The 15,159-nt window shown below is 51.1% G+C and overlaps 1 pseudogene; it reads left to right on the top strand.

The window, feature by feature from the left end:
- LOC115183291 (mothers against decapentaplegic homolog 3 pseudogene) overlaps nt 1-6,398 on the top strand; it is a 16,748-nt pseudogene extending 10,350 nt beyond the window's left edge.
- The last annotated feature ends 8,761 nt before the right edge of the window (nt 6,399-15,159 follow it).

Genomic DNA, 15,159 nt, shown 5'->3' with positions numbered 1-15,159 from the left:
AGCGAGCCAGGCAGGCAGGCTGGAGGGAGCGAGGCAGGCAGGCTGGAGGGAGCGAGGCAGGAGGGAGCGAGGCAGGCAGGCAGGCAGGCTGGAGACATGCAGGGAGGCAGGAGACAGGGAGGGAGGCAGGAGACAGGGAGGCGGGAGGCAGGAGGGAGGGAGGGAGGCAGGCAGGCAGGCAGGCAGGCTGGAGGGAGCCAGGCAGGCAGGCAGGCAGGCTGGAGGGAGCCAGGCAGGCAGGCTGGCAGGTAGGCTGGAGGGAGCCAGGCAGGCAGGCTGGCAGGTAGGCTGGAGGGAGCCAGGCAGGCAGGCTGGCAGGTAGGCTGGAGGGAGCCAGCCAGGCAGGCAGGCTGGAGGGAGCCAGGCAGGCAGGCTGGAGGGAGCCAGGCAGGCATTCAGGCTGGAGGGAGCCAGGCAGGCAGGCAGGCTGGAGGGAGGGAGCGAGGCAGGCAGGCTGGGAGGGAGGGAGCGAGGCAGGCAGGCTGGAGGGAGGGAGCGAGGCAGGCAGGCTGGAGGGAGCGAGCGAGGCAGGCAGGCTGGAGGGAGCGAGCCAGGAGACAGGGAGGGAGGGAGGCAGGAGACAGGCAGGGAGGGAGGCAGAAGACAGGCAGGGAGGGAGGCAGAAGACAGGCAGGGAGGGAGGCAGAAGACAGGCAGGGAGGGAGGCAGGAGACACGGGAGGGAGGGAGGCTGGAGACACGGGAGGGAGGGAGGCTGGAGACACGGGAGGGAGGGAGGCTGGAGACACGGGAGGGAGGGAGGCTGGCTGGAGGGAGCGAGAGAGGGACGGGTAGACACAGAGAGGGAGGGAGAAGACACAGAGGGAGGGTGGGAGGAAGGCGGAAGAGGGAGGCGAAAGAGGGAGGAGAGCTGGAGACACGGAGGGAGGCAGGCAGGCTGGAGACACGGACGGAGGGAGGGAGGCAGGCAGGCAGGCAGGGATGGATGCTGGAGACACAGAGGCAGGGAGGGAGGCTGGAGACACGGAGGGAGGCAGGGAGACTGGAGACAGGGAGGGAGGCTGGAGACACGGAGGGAGGCTGGGAGGCTAGAGACAGGGCTGGAGGGAGGCTGGAGACAGGGAGGGAGTCTGGAGACAGGGAGGGAGGCAGGGAGGCTGGAGACACGGAGGGAGACACGGAGGGAGGGAGGCTGGAGACAGGGCTGGAGGCTGGAGACGCAGGGAGGCTGGAGACGCAGGGAGGCTGGAGACGCAGGGAGGCTGGAGACGCAGGGAGGCTGGAGACGCAGGGAGGCTGGAGACGCAGGGAGGCTGGAGACGCAGGGAGGCTGGAGACGCAGGGAGGCTGGAGACACGGGAGAGAGGCAGGGAGGCTGGAGGGAGGGAGGGAGGCTGGAGACACGGGAGAGAGGCAGGGAGGCTGGAGACATGGGAGGGGGGGAGGCTGGAGACACGGAGGGAGGCTGGCTGGAGGGAGCGAGGGAGGGAGGCGGAAGAGGGAGGCGAAAGAGGGAGGGAGGCTGGACACACGGAGGGAGGATGGCTGGAGGGAGCGAGGGAGGGAGGCGGAAAACACAGAGAAAGAGGGAGAAGACACAGAGGGAGGGTGGGAGGGAGGCAGGCTGGAGGGAGGGAGGGAGGCGGAAGAGGGAGGCGAAAGAGGGAGGGAGGCTGGAGACACGGAGGGAGGCTGGCTGGAGGGAGCGAGGGAGGGAGGCGGAAGACACAGAGAGAGAGGGAGAAGACACAGAGGGAGGGTGGGAGGCAGGCAGGCTGGAGACACGGAGTGAGGGAGGGAGGCAGGCAGGCTGGAGACACGGAGGGAGGCAGGCATGCAGGCTGGAGGGAGCCAGGCAGGCAGGCAGGCAGGCAGGCTGGAGGGAGCCAGGCAGGCAGGCAGGCTGGAGGGAGCCAGGCAGGCGCGAGGCAGGCAGGCTGGAGGGAGCGAGGCAGGCAGGCTGGAGGGAGCGAGCGAGGCAGGCAGGCTGGAGGGAGCGAGCGAGGCAGGCAGGCTGGAGGGAGCGAGGCAGGCAGGCTGGAGGGAGACAGGGAGGGAGGGAGGCATGCAGGAGACAGGGAGGGAGGGAGGGAGGCAGGAGACAGGGAGGGAGGGAGGCAGGAGACAGGCAGGGAGGGAGGCAGAAGACAGGCAGGGAGGGAGGCAGGAGACAGGCAGGGGAGGGAGGCTGGAGACACGGGAGGGAGGGAGGCTGGAGACACGGGAGGGAGGGAGGCTGGAGACATGGGAGGGAGGGAGGCTGGCTGGAGGGAGCGAGAGGGAGGGGTAGACACAGAGAGGGAGGGAGAAGACACAGAGGGAGGGTGGGAGGAAGGCGGAAGAGGGAGGCGAAAGAGGGAGGGAGAGCTGGAGACACGGACGGAGGGAGGGAGGGAGGGAGGCAGGCAGGCAGGCAGGGAGGGAGGCTGGAGACACAGAGGCAGGGAGGGAGGCTGGAGACACAGAGGCAGGGAGGGAGGCTGGAGACACAGAGGCAGGGAGGGAGGCTGGAGACACAGAGGCAGGGAGGGAGGCTGGAGACAGGCAGGAGGGAGGCTGGAGACAGGCAGGGAGGGAGGCAGGAGACAGGCAGGGGAGGGAGGCAGGATACACGGGAGGGAGGGAGGGAGGCTGGAGACACGGGAGGGAGGGAGGCTGGAGACACGGGAGGGAGGGAGGCTGGAGACACGGGAGGGAGGGAGGCTGGAGACACGGGAGGGAGGGAGGCTGGCTGGAGGGAGCGAGAGGGAGGGGTAGACACAGAGAGGGAGGGAGAAGACACAGAGGGAGGGTGGGAGGAAGGCGGAAGAGGGAGGCGAAAGAGGGAGGGAGAGCTGGAGACACGGAGGGAGGCAGGCAGGCTGGAGACACGGACGGAGGGAGGGAGGGAGGCAGGCAGGCAGGGAGGGATGCTGGAGACACAGAGGCAGGGAGGGAGGCTGGAGACGGAGGGAGGCTAGAGACAGGGAGGGAGGCTAGAGACAGGGAGGGAGGCTGGAGACACGGAGGGAGGCTGGGAGGCTGGAGACAGGGCTGGAGGGAGGCTGGAGGGAGGGAGGCTGGAGATAGGGCTGGAGACTGGGAGGGAGGCTGGAGACTGGGAGGGAGGCTGGAGACGGGGAGGGAGGCTGGAGACGGGGAGGGAGGCAGGGAGGCTGGAGACACGGAGGGAGACACGGAGGGAGGCAGGGAGGCTGGAGACATGGAGGGAGGCAGGGAGGCTGGAGACACGGAGGGAGGCAGGGAGGCTGGAGACACGGAGAGAGACACGGAGGGAGGCTGGAGACAGGGAGGGAGGCTGGAGACAGGGCTGGAGACGCAGGGAGGCTGGAGGCAGGGAGGCTGGAGGCAGGGAGGCTGGAGGCTGGAGACACGGGAGAGAGGCAGGGAGGCTGGAGGGAGGGAGGGAGGCTGGAGACACGGGGAGAGAGGCAGGGAGGCTGGAGACACGGGAGGGGGGAGGCTGGAGGGAGCGAGGGAGGGAGGCGGAAAACACAGAGAAAGGGAGAAGAGACAGAGGGAGGGTGGGAGGGAGGCAGGCTGGAGGGAGGGAGGCGGAAGAGGGAGGCGAAAGAGGGAGGGAGGCTGTAGACACGGAGGGAGGCTGGCTGGAGGGAGCGAGGGAGGGAGGTGGAAGACACAGAGAGAGAGGGAGAAGACACAGAGGGAGGGTGGGAGGGAGACAGGCTGGAGACACGGAGTGAGGGAGGCAGGCAGGCTGGAGACACGGAGGGAGGCAGGCAGGCAGGGAGGGAGGATGGAGACAGAGGCAGGGAGGAAGGCTGGAGACACGGAGGAGCGAGGGAGGGAGGCGGGAGGAGCGAGCGAGGGAGGGAGGGAGGGAGGCGGAAGACACAGAGCCAGGGAGTAGGCGGAAGAGGGAGGCTGGCTGGAAGAGGGAGGCTGGCTGGAAGAGGGAGGCTAGGTGGAAGACACACAGAGAGGTAGGGAGGCGGGAGGGAGGCGGAAGACACACAGGGAGGGAGGCGGAAGACACACAGGGAGGGAGGCGGAAGACACACAGGGAGGGAGGCGGAAGACACACAGGGAGGGAGGCGGAAGACACACAGGGAGGGAGGCGGAAGACACACAGGGAGGGAGGCGGAAGACACACAGGGAGGGAGGCGGAAGACACACAGGGAGGGAGGCGGAAGACACACAGGGAGGGAGGCGGAAGACACACAGGGAGGGAGGCGGAAGACACACAGGGAGAGAGGCTGGAGACCCGGAGGGAGGGAGGGAGGGAGGCTGGAGACCCGGAGGGAGGGAGGGAGGGAGGCTGGAGACCCGGAGGGAGGGAGGGAGGGAGGCTGGAGACCCGGAGGGAGGGAGGGAGGCTGGAGACCCGGAGGGAGGGAGGGAGGCTGGAAACCTGGTGGCGGAAGAGCGAGGGAGGGAGGGAGACACTGAGGGAGGGGGTGGGACGTTGTGTGCTCTCCTTGTCCCTTCAGACCCCCTCCCTCTTTTTTATCACTGTAGTATTACTGCCCAGTCTACGCTAGCCTGGTTCCAGATCACTGTAGTATTACTGCCCAGTCTACGCTAGCCTGGTTCCAGATCACTGTAGTATTACTGCCCAGTCTACACTAGCCTGGTTCCAGATCACTGTAGTATTACTGCCCAGTCTACACTAGCCTGGTTCCAGATCACTGTAGTATTACTGCCCAGTCTACACTAGCCTGGTTCCAGATCACTGTAGTATTACTGCCCAGTCTACACTAGCCTGGTTCCAGATCACTGTAGTATTACTGCCCAGTCTACACTAGCCTGGTTCCAGATCACTGTAGTATTACTGCCCAGTCTACACTAGCCTGGTTCCAGATCACTGTAGTATTACTGCCCAGTCTACACTAGCCTGGTTCCAGATCTAAGGGGTTGGCAAAACAGCAGACATCTCGACCAATTTGTTGTTATGCAAGTCTTATTCACAAACTCACAAACTGTGTTGAAAACCTACCAAAAATGGATGAGTCTTTGTCACTGTCATACAGGTAGAATCCATATCCTAGTTGATTGTGTACTGCAGTGAACAATCCTCTGTCTCTTATGTCTCCTCCTCCTCTTCGGTCTCTCTACCCAGGCGACAGACCGTGACCAGCACCCCTTGTTGGATCGAGCTGCACCTCAACGGCCCCCTGCAGTGGCTGGACAAGGTGCTCATGCAAATGGGTTCCCCTAGCATCCGCTGCTCCAGCGTGTCGTAGGAATACTCTTCCCACCCTCTCTGTCACAGCACCAGTGAATAAAATAGACACATCAACTAAAGGGTCAGAAAGGGTTCGGCAGGCATTGAGAGAAGGCTTTGAGTTTTTGGAAGAAGAGCCTGTAGGCTGAGAAAGCCCAACCCTCGTCTGCGACATACTCTCCCCAACCCTCGTCTGCGACATACTCTCCCCAACCCTCGTCTGCGACATACTCTCCCCAACCCTCGTCTGCGACATACTCTCCCCAACCCTCGTCTGCGACATACTCTCCCCAACCCTCGTCTGCGACATACTCTCCCCAACCCTCGTCTGCGACATACTCTCCCCAACCCTCGTCTGCGACATACTCTCCCCAACCCTCGTCTGCGACATACTCTCCCCAACCCTCGTCTGCGACATACTCTCCCCAACCCTCGTCTGCGACATACTCTCCACACCAACTGACAGCACTTTTTTAAAGTTTTTTTTTTTTACATGTTTGTGGCAAAAGGGGGCGTGTGCATTAAAACAGGACGGCGTTGTTATCGCCTCTGTCATAGACGTTTTTTTTTAATTGAACATGTTTAATATGTCGGCATCTAGTGCCAACACCGCTGTAGTATGGGAGATTTTAAGGCATGAGATTCCTCCATTTTCTTTTCTGTTTTTGTTATCATTGTGTAGTTAGTTGTACATATGTTTATGTAGCGGTGCAAGATAATTACTAGATTGGGTATTTTCGGAATGGTGAGTGATACTGTTTTTTATATAGCATGCTAGAATAACATGAAGTTTTACACATTTCAGTGGAGTTTGTTTCTATGGTTAGGTGCTTTTTTTCATTGTCTTTTTGTTGCAAATTTGTAGAATGCCGCCCATTTGTTAGCTGATTGAAAATATATGAATTTGTCGTAATGAAATATGTTCCTCCCTTGCCACTTCTGAGTAGTGTGTAAAGGGAAATCTAGTAAGAAGCTTTTAGGCGAGGTCGATGTCCTCCTGTCTGTCCATTCCCCTGGTCTGGTTTCCCAGCAGTTTGTCCCGGAACAGTGCAGATCGTGTTTGTAATCCGTCTTTTTTGAAGCGCGCCAAAACTCTTTCCCGCACAGTCAGAGACCATTGGCTTGTGGATTTGTACTGTCACCCAGATATCCTCTGACTGTCTGAGGAGTTTGACATAGCAGTGTATTTCTCAATACATCTGAAAGTGGGTTGATTATCCATAGCATTTGACAAAATTAGAACTTTACAAAAATTGTTTTTGTATTTTATCCCCTTTTTCTCTGCATTTTTGTGATATCCAATTGCGATCCTATTACGATCTTGTGTCATCACTGCAACTCCCCAACGGGCTCGGGAGAGGCGTAGTTCGAGCCGTACATCCTCCGAAACATGACACGCCAAGCCGCACTTCTTAACACCCGCCCACTTAACCCAGAAGCCAACTGCACCAATGTGTCGAAGAAAACATTGTTCAACTGATTACCGAGGTCAGCCTGCAGGCGCCCGGCCCGCCACTAGGAGTTGCTAGAGCGCGATGAGGCAAATAAAGCCCCACCGGCCAAACACTCCCCTAACCCAGACAATGCTGGGCCAATTTTGCACTGCCCTATGAGACTCCCGGTCACAGTCGTTGGTGACACTGCCTGGGATCGAACCCAGGTCTGCAGTGACGTCTCAAGCTTTAAACCGCTGAGCGACTCGGGAGGCCTTGACACAAACTTTTGTCATGGCAATGGTCGTGTTGAGCGACGTTGCCCCTGCATTTTACAAGAAATCTCCAATTCTGGGATCCAATAATTTATATAGGCAAACATATTTCAAGGGGCAATTCTTAGTGTCCATTTTGGATAAGTGACTATTGACTGCTTATGGGCATTGCAGAGTGTTGCCAGTCAGCTGTTGTTCTCAGAACCTAGGATTAAGCTATGTATCCTGGACTGTAGATACAGGAGTGTTCCTTCCTCATCTCTATTTTACTACAGAAGTGTAATGTTCTGTATTTTGTAATGAAACGCCACGCAAGACTGTATGGTGCTGATGTGAAAACCCTGAGAGGTGCACTATCACTTGTTAAAAGCTACCTAGTCTGATCTCTCTCTCTCTCACACACACACACACACCAGTTGCCATGCTCCCGTCCTTGGCTGATACCCGTCTCAATCTGCACATTTTCTAGGACTCCATGGTTTCCCCTGGATGTGATAACTGTGGGTAAGAGTTGAACCTGAACTATGAACTATGGTCTGTAGTATTACGGTTGTTTCATCACCGTTTATTTGATGTAGTACTCACTCAGATCCAGCAGGGGGTGCTACTCTCACCCCCAAAAAACACTTGTATATACATCTAGAAAAAGTCAAATGCATGCTTATTTTCACACTCGTCCCCTTTCTTTTGTAATGTAGATTCTATTTTGCTACCAAGTATTTTTGTAGAAAGGGGATGGTATAGCATTATATGCTCTGCTCCTGATGTCGTCACGGCGATGGAGACATACTGCTGTCAGGTGGAGAGGATACTGTTTTGGGGAAAGCAGATTTTGTTTTGTTTATTTTTTTAAGGGAAATGTTTGCCACGGTCAGGCTATGTACATAGTAGGACCAAGTCCCCTTTCTGTCAGTCAGTACTTTCTTGAATACTCTACTCCTCTTATGAAATGCAGGATTTTAAGCCTTCTTACTGTGTGTGTGGAAGTGTATGAGTGTTTGTGTCTATGAATATGATCATTGTGGTCCTGATGGTTTTGGGCTAGAGGAGGACAGAAGGGAAGTAGGGGGGAGATCAGATCTCCCTGTAATGACCGACAGCATCGCTTATTATTAAAATCCCCTCACTGAAGACTCCACTGTCCAGAATGGCACCCTATTCCCTACATAGTGCACTACTACCCATAGGGCGCTGGTCAAAAGTAGTGCACTACTACCCATAGGGCGCTGGTCAAAAGTAGTGCACTACTACCCATAGGGCGCTGGTCAAAAGTAGTGCACTACTACCCATAGGGCGCTGGTCAAAAGTAGTGCACTACTACCCATAGGGCGCTGGTCAAAAGTAGTGCACTACTACCCATAGTGCGCTGGCCAAAAGTAGTGCACTAAGTGCCATTCCAGATGCAGCCCATTTGTCTTTATTAGGAGTGGTCTGGGTTTTGGGTGTTTCCATTCCCATCTTACTGTATGGAGGTGCTTGGTAGAGGTGGAGGGAATTGAACCATGGTCTCCTACAGCACTTAGTTACTTAAGTGCATTGACCAAGCGCAAGCGTCTGTCTTGACGCTAACCCAACGGTGATAACTGCTAGCCGTTATCGTTACAGTGATGCTAACCCAACGGTGCTAGCTGTTAACATTAGTGATGCTAACCCAACGGTGCTAACTGCTAGCAGTTAACATTACAGTGATGCTAACCCAACGGTGCTAACTGCTAGCTGTTATCATTAAAGTGATGCTAACCCAACGGTGCTAGCTGTTAACATTAGTGATGCTAACCCAACGGTGCTAACTGCTAGCCGTTATCATTATAGTGATGCTAACCCAACGGTGCTAGCTGTTAACATTAGTGATGCTAACCCAAAGGCGCTAACTGCTAGCAGTTAACATTACATTGATGCTAAGCCAACGGTGCTATCCGTTAACATTACAGTGACACAGAGCAGTGTGTATGAGGGTATACTGTATCACTGTTTTTCACTGCTCTCCATGTACATTGTCCTACAAGGACATTTCAGAAACAGTAGTATCTACCGATCTGGAGAAAGAGATTTGCTCTTTGTAAAGCTGTCCCCAAGTGTCCAGGTGAATTGAACCTAAACTCACCGTCCTATAGGACCATTGAAAATCCAATGGTACATGCATTTACCTGATAGAATATATTTTATTAGCAAAGAAATGTTTTTAATCTGCTCTTCAAGTTGTATTGCTTGTTCTTGTTTCCACCCGTACTTTTCTGTGTATTAGTTGTTTGTTCTTTTTATGCTCCCAAATCTTTTGTCATTTTGTATAAATATATATCCTTATTTTTTTCTTTGCATAGGAAATGTTGTAAAAATGATGCATCATACTTGTATCTGTTATTGTTGGTCTTTTAATAAAAAATACATATCTCAAACGATTCCGGTGTAGCCTATTATCATTTTATTAGCTAGGACAAATCCCTTTTTATACCAAGTCAATCCATTTAATGCTGCTATATGTGACTTTTTTGGGGCACCCCGATCAAATTCACATAGTAATATGAGTTATAGATCAGTCATTGTCATAGAAAGCAAGTCTAAGAAGCGGTAGATTGGTTCTATGCTCGATATTTCTATGCTTCCCATTGTTAAGTTTTTGTGTTTTCCTCTTTTACTTTAGGTTTTGTACACCAGGTTCAAACAGCTGGAAATACAATCTGTTTGGTTATGGAAAAGAGATTTCACAGCGGTTTAGATGGTACAATGATTCTCTACACTACTTGCTTATTTTGTCACATAAACTGAAATTAGGAAAACTACTTGAATTTTAACAACCAGGAAATGCCGGAGCGATTTCTGCATAGTGCATCTTTAAGTTTATTCGCACACCAAAACATGTATATTTATATGTACATTTTCTTGCTTTTACAGCCATTTTGCTGTCAACCTTTTGTTACCTTCTCTGTGTCCAGGCAGCAGTTATCTAGATGGAGTGAGACAGGTGGGATTAATGATCGGGAGGTACTCTCCATGTTTTAGATTGGCTGACATTATTTCAGCCACATCAGATATACATACTGTAGGGATAACTACTGTAAGAGGGGAAATGAGACACATTAAGCTCGAGAGCTGTTCACAAATCAAGTCATAAAACCAATAGAATGTTATTTTAACACTGTTTTTCAGAGTTCTCTTATTAACAATTTACAAAGACTTTAAATATCTACTGTGTGAATTATTTTTTTAACACATTTTATTCTCTGAGGTAAAATCTGGATAGTACCATGATCCATGGCTTCATGTTTTGCACTTTAGTTCAGATATTCTACTGTACGTTGAGGACCTATTGTTGAGGACCTATAGTTGGGCCAACCAAACGCTCTAAGGCCGTCCCTGGTGTAAAGCATAAAGCGCTTACCTGGATAGTTTATAACCCAAGGGTCTCCAACAGGTCGATAGTGAGCTACCAGTAGCTCGCAGCGCACCTGAAGTATGTGGACACCCCTTCGAATTGGTGGATTCGGCTATTTCGGCCACACCCATTGCTGACAGGTGTATAACATCGAGCACACAGCCATGCAATCTCCAAAGACAAACATTGGCAGTGGGATGGCCTTACCGAAGAGCTCAGTGACTTTCAACGTGGCACCATCATAGGATGCCACCTTTCCAACAAGTCAGTTTGTCAAATTTCTGCCCTGCTAGAGCTGCCCCCGGTCAACTGTAAACGTCTAGGAGCAACGACAGCTCAGCCGTGAAGTGATAGGACACAAGCTCACAGAAAGGGACTGCTGAAGCGCATAGTGTGTAAAAATCATCTGTCCTCGGTTGCAACACTCACTACCAAGTTCCAAACTGCCTCTAGAAGCAACATCAGCACAATACCTGTTAGTTGGGAGTTTCATGAAATGGGGATCATTGGACTCTGGAGCAGTGGAAACGTGTTCTCTGGATGGATGAATCACGCTTCACAATCTGCCAGTCCAAATCTGGGTTTGGCGGTTGCCAAGAGAACACTACCTGCCCTAATGCATAGTGCCAACTAAAGTTTTGGGAAGGAGGAATAATGGTCTGGGGCTGTTATTCATGGTTTGGGCCCCTTAGTTCCAGTGAAGGGAAATCTTAACACTACAGAATACAATGACTTTCAAGACAATTCTGTGCTTCCATCTTTGTGGCAACAGTTTGGGGAAGGCCCTTTCCTGTTTCAGCATTACAATGCCACAGTGCACAATGCAAGGTCCATACAGAAATTGTTCGTCAAGATTGGTGTGGAAGAACTTGACATGCCTGCACAGAGTCCTGAACTCAACCCCATCAAACACCTTTGGGATGAATTGGAACGCCAACTGCGAGCCAGACTTAATCGCCCAACATCAGTGCCCAATCTCACTAATGCTCTTGTGGCTGAATGGAAGCAAGTCCCTGCAGCAATGTTCCAACATCTAGTGGAAAGCCTTCCCAGAAGAGTGGAGGCTGGTATAGCTGCAAATGGGGGACCAACTCCATATTAATGCCCATGATTTTGAAATGAGATGTTCGACTAAGAGATGTCCACATACTTTTGGTCATGTAGTGTATGAGTAGCTCGCCAAACAATTCTGAAAGTACATGTTTTCCACCGCAAATGGCAATAAACAAATCTCCCAATTATCAGACACAGCAGCTCCCAGCTACTATCTAACCAACGCAATCTTGACATGACTCCACCCCTGTTAGCCGCTATTGCTTTAAAAAGCCAAATCTATCACGATATCTGCCAATTAATTTTCATCAATATTGCCTGTCTTTCTGTCTGTGTGGTGCGCGTGTTTGTCTATCACTCTGTGTATAGCCAGTGAATGTGATACCTGTTGTGGGTTGAAATACTTTCCCCAAAACCTTCTCGATTACATGTTAACTGCAAAGTAGAGAGAGAGACCTGGATAGTTCCTCTGTTAGGTTGGGTATAGCCGGGCCCTGGTTGGTGAGTAATCTGACGCTCCTCTGGGCTGCAGACATGAACAGGACCACTAATTACAGGCTTGCGGCCCAACGCGAGCTGTTTCGCTCTCCATGTTTCACCATTTCTAGGTAACGGCTAATATAAACCATGCCCACGTCTGTGAGAATCACAGCTCCGGCCACTGCGATATGAAGACAGGCTTTGTTCAGACGCCCGTGGGGCAAGGAGAACCTGCTGTCACTTCAGGAAGCACCACCCACTGACACAACAGACAATGGGCTGAAGGGTGGAGATTTAGGTCCAGATGGACATTCCTTATTACACTTCAAAAAGCCTGTCAGATCTTTCAGACCTCAAGTCTTATGTTGAGATGCATATGTCCAAGGCCAGTCAATGTCTCAGCAGGCCAGAATGGGAAAGATATCACCATATCTTATTCAGATAGTTAGGCCTATGCTTATTCCTACTAGCATTTACATGTTAGTCATTTAGCAGACATTCTTATCCAGAGCAACTTACAGGAGTAATTAGGGTTAAGTGCCTTGCTCAAGGGCACATCAACAGATTTCACCTAGTCAGCTCGGGGATTCAAACCAGCAACCTTTTGGTTACTCACCCAATCGCTAGGTTACCTGTCACTAGCAGTCACAGACATTCTCACAGACATATACCCTATGAAATGATTGCTGACTCATTGTTGTTAATGTCTTATGTTGTAATGTCTTTTTGACGCTTGTGTTTTGATGTCTTTTTGACCCTTGTGTTTTGATGTCTTTTTGACCCTTGTGTTTTGATGTCTTTTTGACCCTTGTGTTTTGATGTCTTTTTGACCTTTGTGTTTTTATGACTCTCGTCTCTGACCGTCTCTACTTGTATTTATTCAGCGCCACACTTCACCTCATTACCAGGCTGAGCCTTCAGCCCTTTAGAGCAGGTACACATGTAGATGGCCTTGGCTACGTCTTCAGCTGAGATGTATATTATTATGCTGCTTTACCACTGTAACACCAGTGTTACGCTAGTGTATACACCCTTATGTTACACTAGTGTATACACCCTTATGTTACACTAGTGTATACACCCTTATGTTACACTAGTGTATACACCCTTATGTTACACTAGTGTATACACCCTTATGTTACACTAGTGTATACACCCTTATGTTACACTAGTGTATACACCCTTATGTTACACTAGTGTATACACCCTTATGTTACACTAGTGTATACACCCTTATGTTACACTAGTGTATACACCCTTATGTCACACTAGTGTATACACCCTTATGTCACACTAGTGTATACACCCTTATGTCACACTAGTGTATACACCCTTATGTCACACTAGTGTATACACCCTTATGTCACACTAGTGTATACACCCTTATGTCACACTAGTGTATACACCCTTATGTCACACTAGTGTATACACCCTTATGTCACACTAGTGTATACACCCTTATGTTACACTAGTGTATACACCCTTATGTCACACTAGTGTATACACCCTTATGTTACACTAGTGTATACACCCTTATGTCACACTAGTGTATACACCCTTATGTCACACTAGTGTATACACCCTTATGTCACACTAGTGTATACACCCTTATGTCACACTAGTGTATACACCCTTATGTTACACTAGTGTATACACCCTTATGTTACACTAGTGTATACACCCTTATGTTACACTAGGATATACACCCTTATGTTCATTAGCATCTCTCCTGTTTATTAGGATCTCTGACTGTCTGTGATTGTTCCATCTCTCTCGTTCATTAGGAACTCCGTCTATGACTAGTATGTGACTGTAGCATCTCTACAGTTCATTGGGGTTTGCCACAACAAATTTGTGGTTGCCATAAAGTATTCCCTCATAACTTACATAAACATGTGTATAGTTACTAGAATAACATGAGTGCCTTAGTGGTTTGAAGGTCTGGAGATAAGATGTTGGAAAGCAGCAGTCATGATGTCAAAACAAGCGTTCAAAGTAAAAATATGATGGAAAGTGTAGACAAACTGGGTCAATCCACACAACCAAAGTTACAAGCTACATAGAGTCAGAGCTCAATCAATGATTCATAGACCCCCTGTGTTGTAGATTTCCCCCCAAAACCATTGTTCATTATTAAAGAAGAGTAGTAGTAGGACGTTTTATGGGTAGCCATCTTGGCACATTGTGTTGTGCCCAAAAGGCTCAGACTTTCTGTTTCATTTACGCGGGCCGGAACCCATGCCTCACTGGGCCATGGCTCCAGCGGACCTGCTCTCACAGTGGACCAACCAAAGTCGATCAACTGGTACTTTTCAGCTATGTAACAATGGCTGCCTGTGGACTTTAACACCTTCTCACAAAACAACTGTTTTGATGATGCAGAGGTTGTTGATTCTGCTCTTCACAAGTCCTCACTGTCAGCCCTAGCTATGGAAACACAATTTCTCTAGTGTAACATAAGGGTGTATACACTAGTGTAACATAAGGGTGTATACACTAGTGTAACATAAGGGTGTATACACTAGTGTAACATAAGGGTGTATACACTAGTGTAACATAAGGGTGTATACACTAGTGTAACATAAGGGTGTATACACTAGTGTAACAGGAGAGATGCTGGGGTGGCATGTAGCCTAGTGGTTGCCAAAAGGATGCTAGATCGAATCTCTGACCTGACAAGGTAAAAATCTGTCGTTCTGCCATTGTCGTTCTGCCATGAAGTGCTTTGAAAGGTTGGTAATGGCTCACATCAACACCATTATGCCAGAAACCCTAGACCCACTCCAATTTGCATACAGATCCACAGATGATGCAATCTCTATTGCACTCCACACTGCCCTTTCCCATCTGGACAAAAGAAACACTTATGTGAGAATGCTATTCATTGACTACAGCTCAGCGTTCAACACCATAGTACCCTCAAAGCTCAACACTAAACTAAGCATCCTGAGACTAAACACCTCCCTCTGCAACTGGATCCTGGACTTCCTCAAGTGTGTGTGCTCAGTCCCCTCCTGTACTCCCTGTTCACCCACGACTGCATGGCCAGGCACGACTCCAACACCATCATTAAGTTTGCAGACGACACAACAGTGGTAGGCCTGATCACCGACAACGACGAGACAGCCTATAGGGAGGAGGTCAGAGACCTGGCCGGGTGGTGCCAGAATAACAACCTATCCCTCAACGTAACCAAGACTAAGGAGATGATTGTGGACTACAGGAAAAGGAGGACCGAGCAGGCCCCCATTCTCATCGACGGGGCTGTAATGGAGCACCAAGTTCCTTGGTGTCCACATCAACAACAAACTAGAATGGTCCAAATACACCAAGACAGTCGTGAAGAGGGCACGACAATGCCTATTCCCCCTCAGGAAACTAAAAAGATTTGACATGGGTC

The sequence above is a fragment of the Salmo trutta genome, unplaced genomic scaffold (genome assembly GCF_901001165.1).
Source record: "Salmo trutta unplaced genomic scaffold, fSalTru1.1, whole genome shotgun sequence".
Classification (NCBI taxonomy): Eukaryota; Metazoa; Chordata; class Actinopteri; order Salmoniformes; family Salmonidae; genus Salmo; species Salmo trutta.
This window is presented reverse-complemented; position numbering and strand designations above follow the sequence as displayed.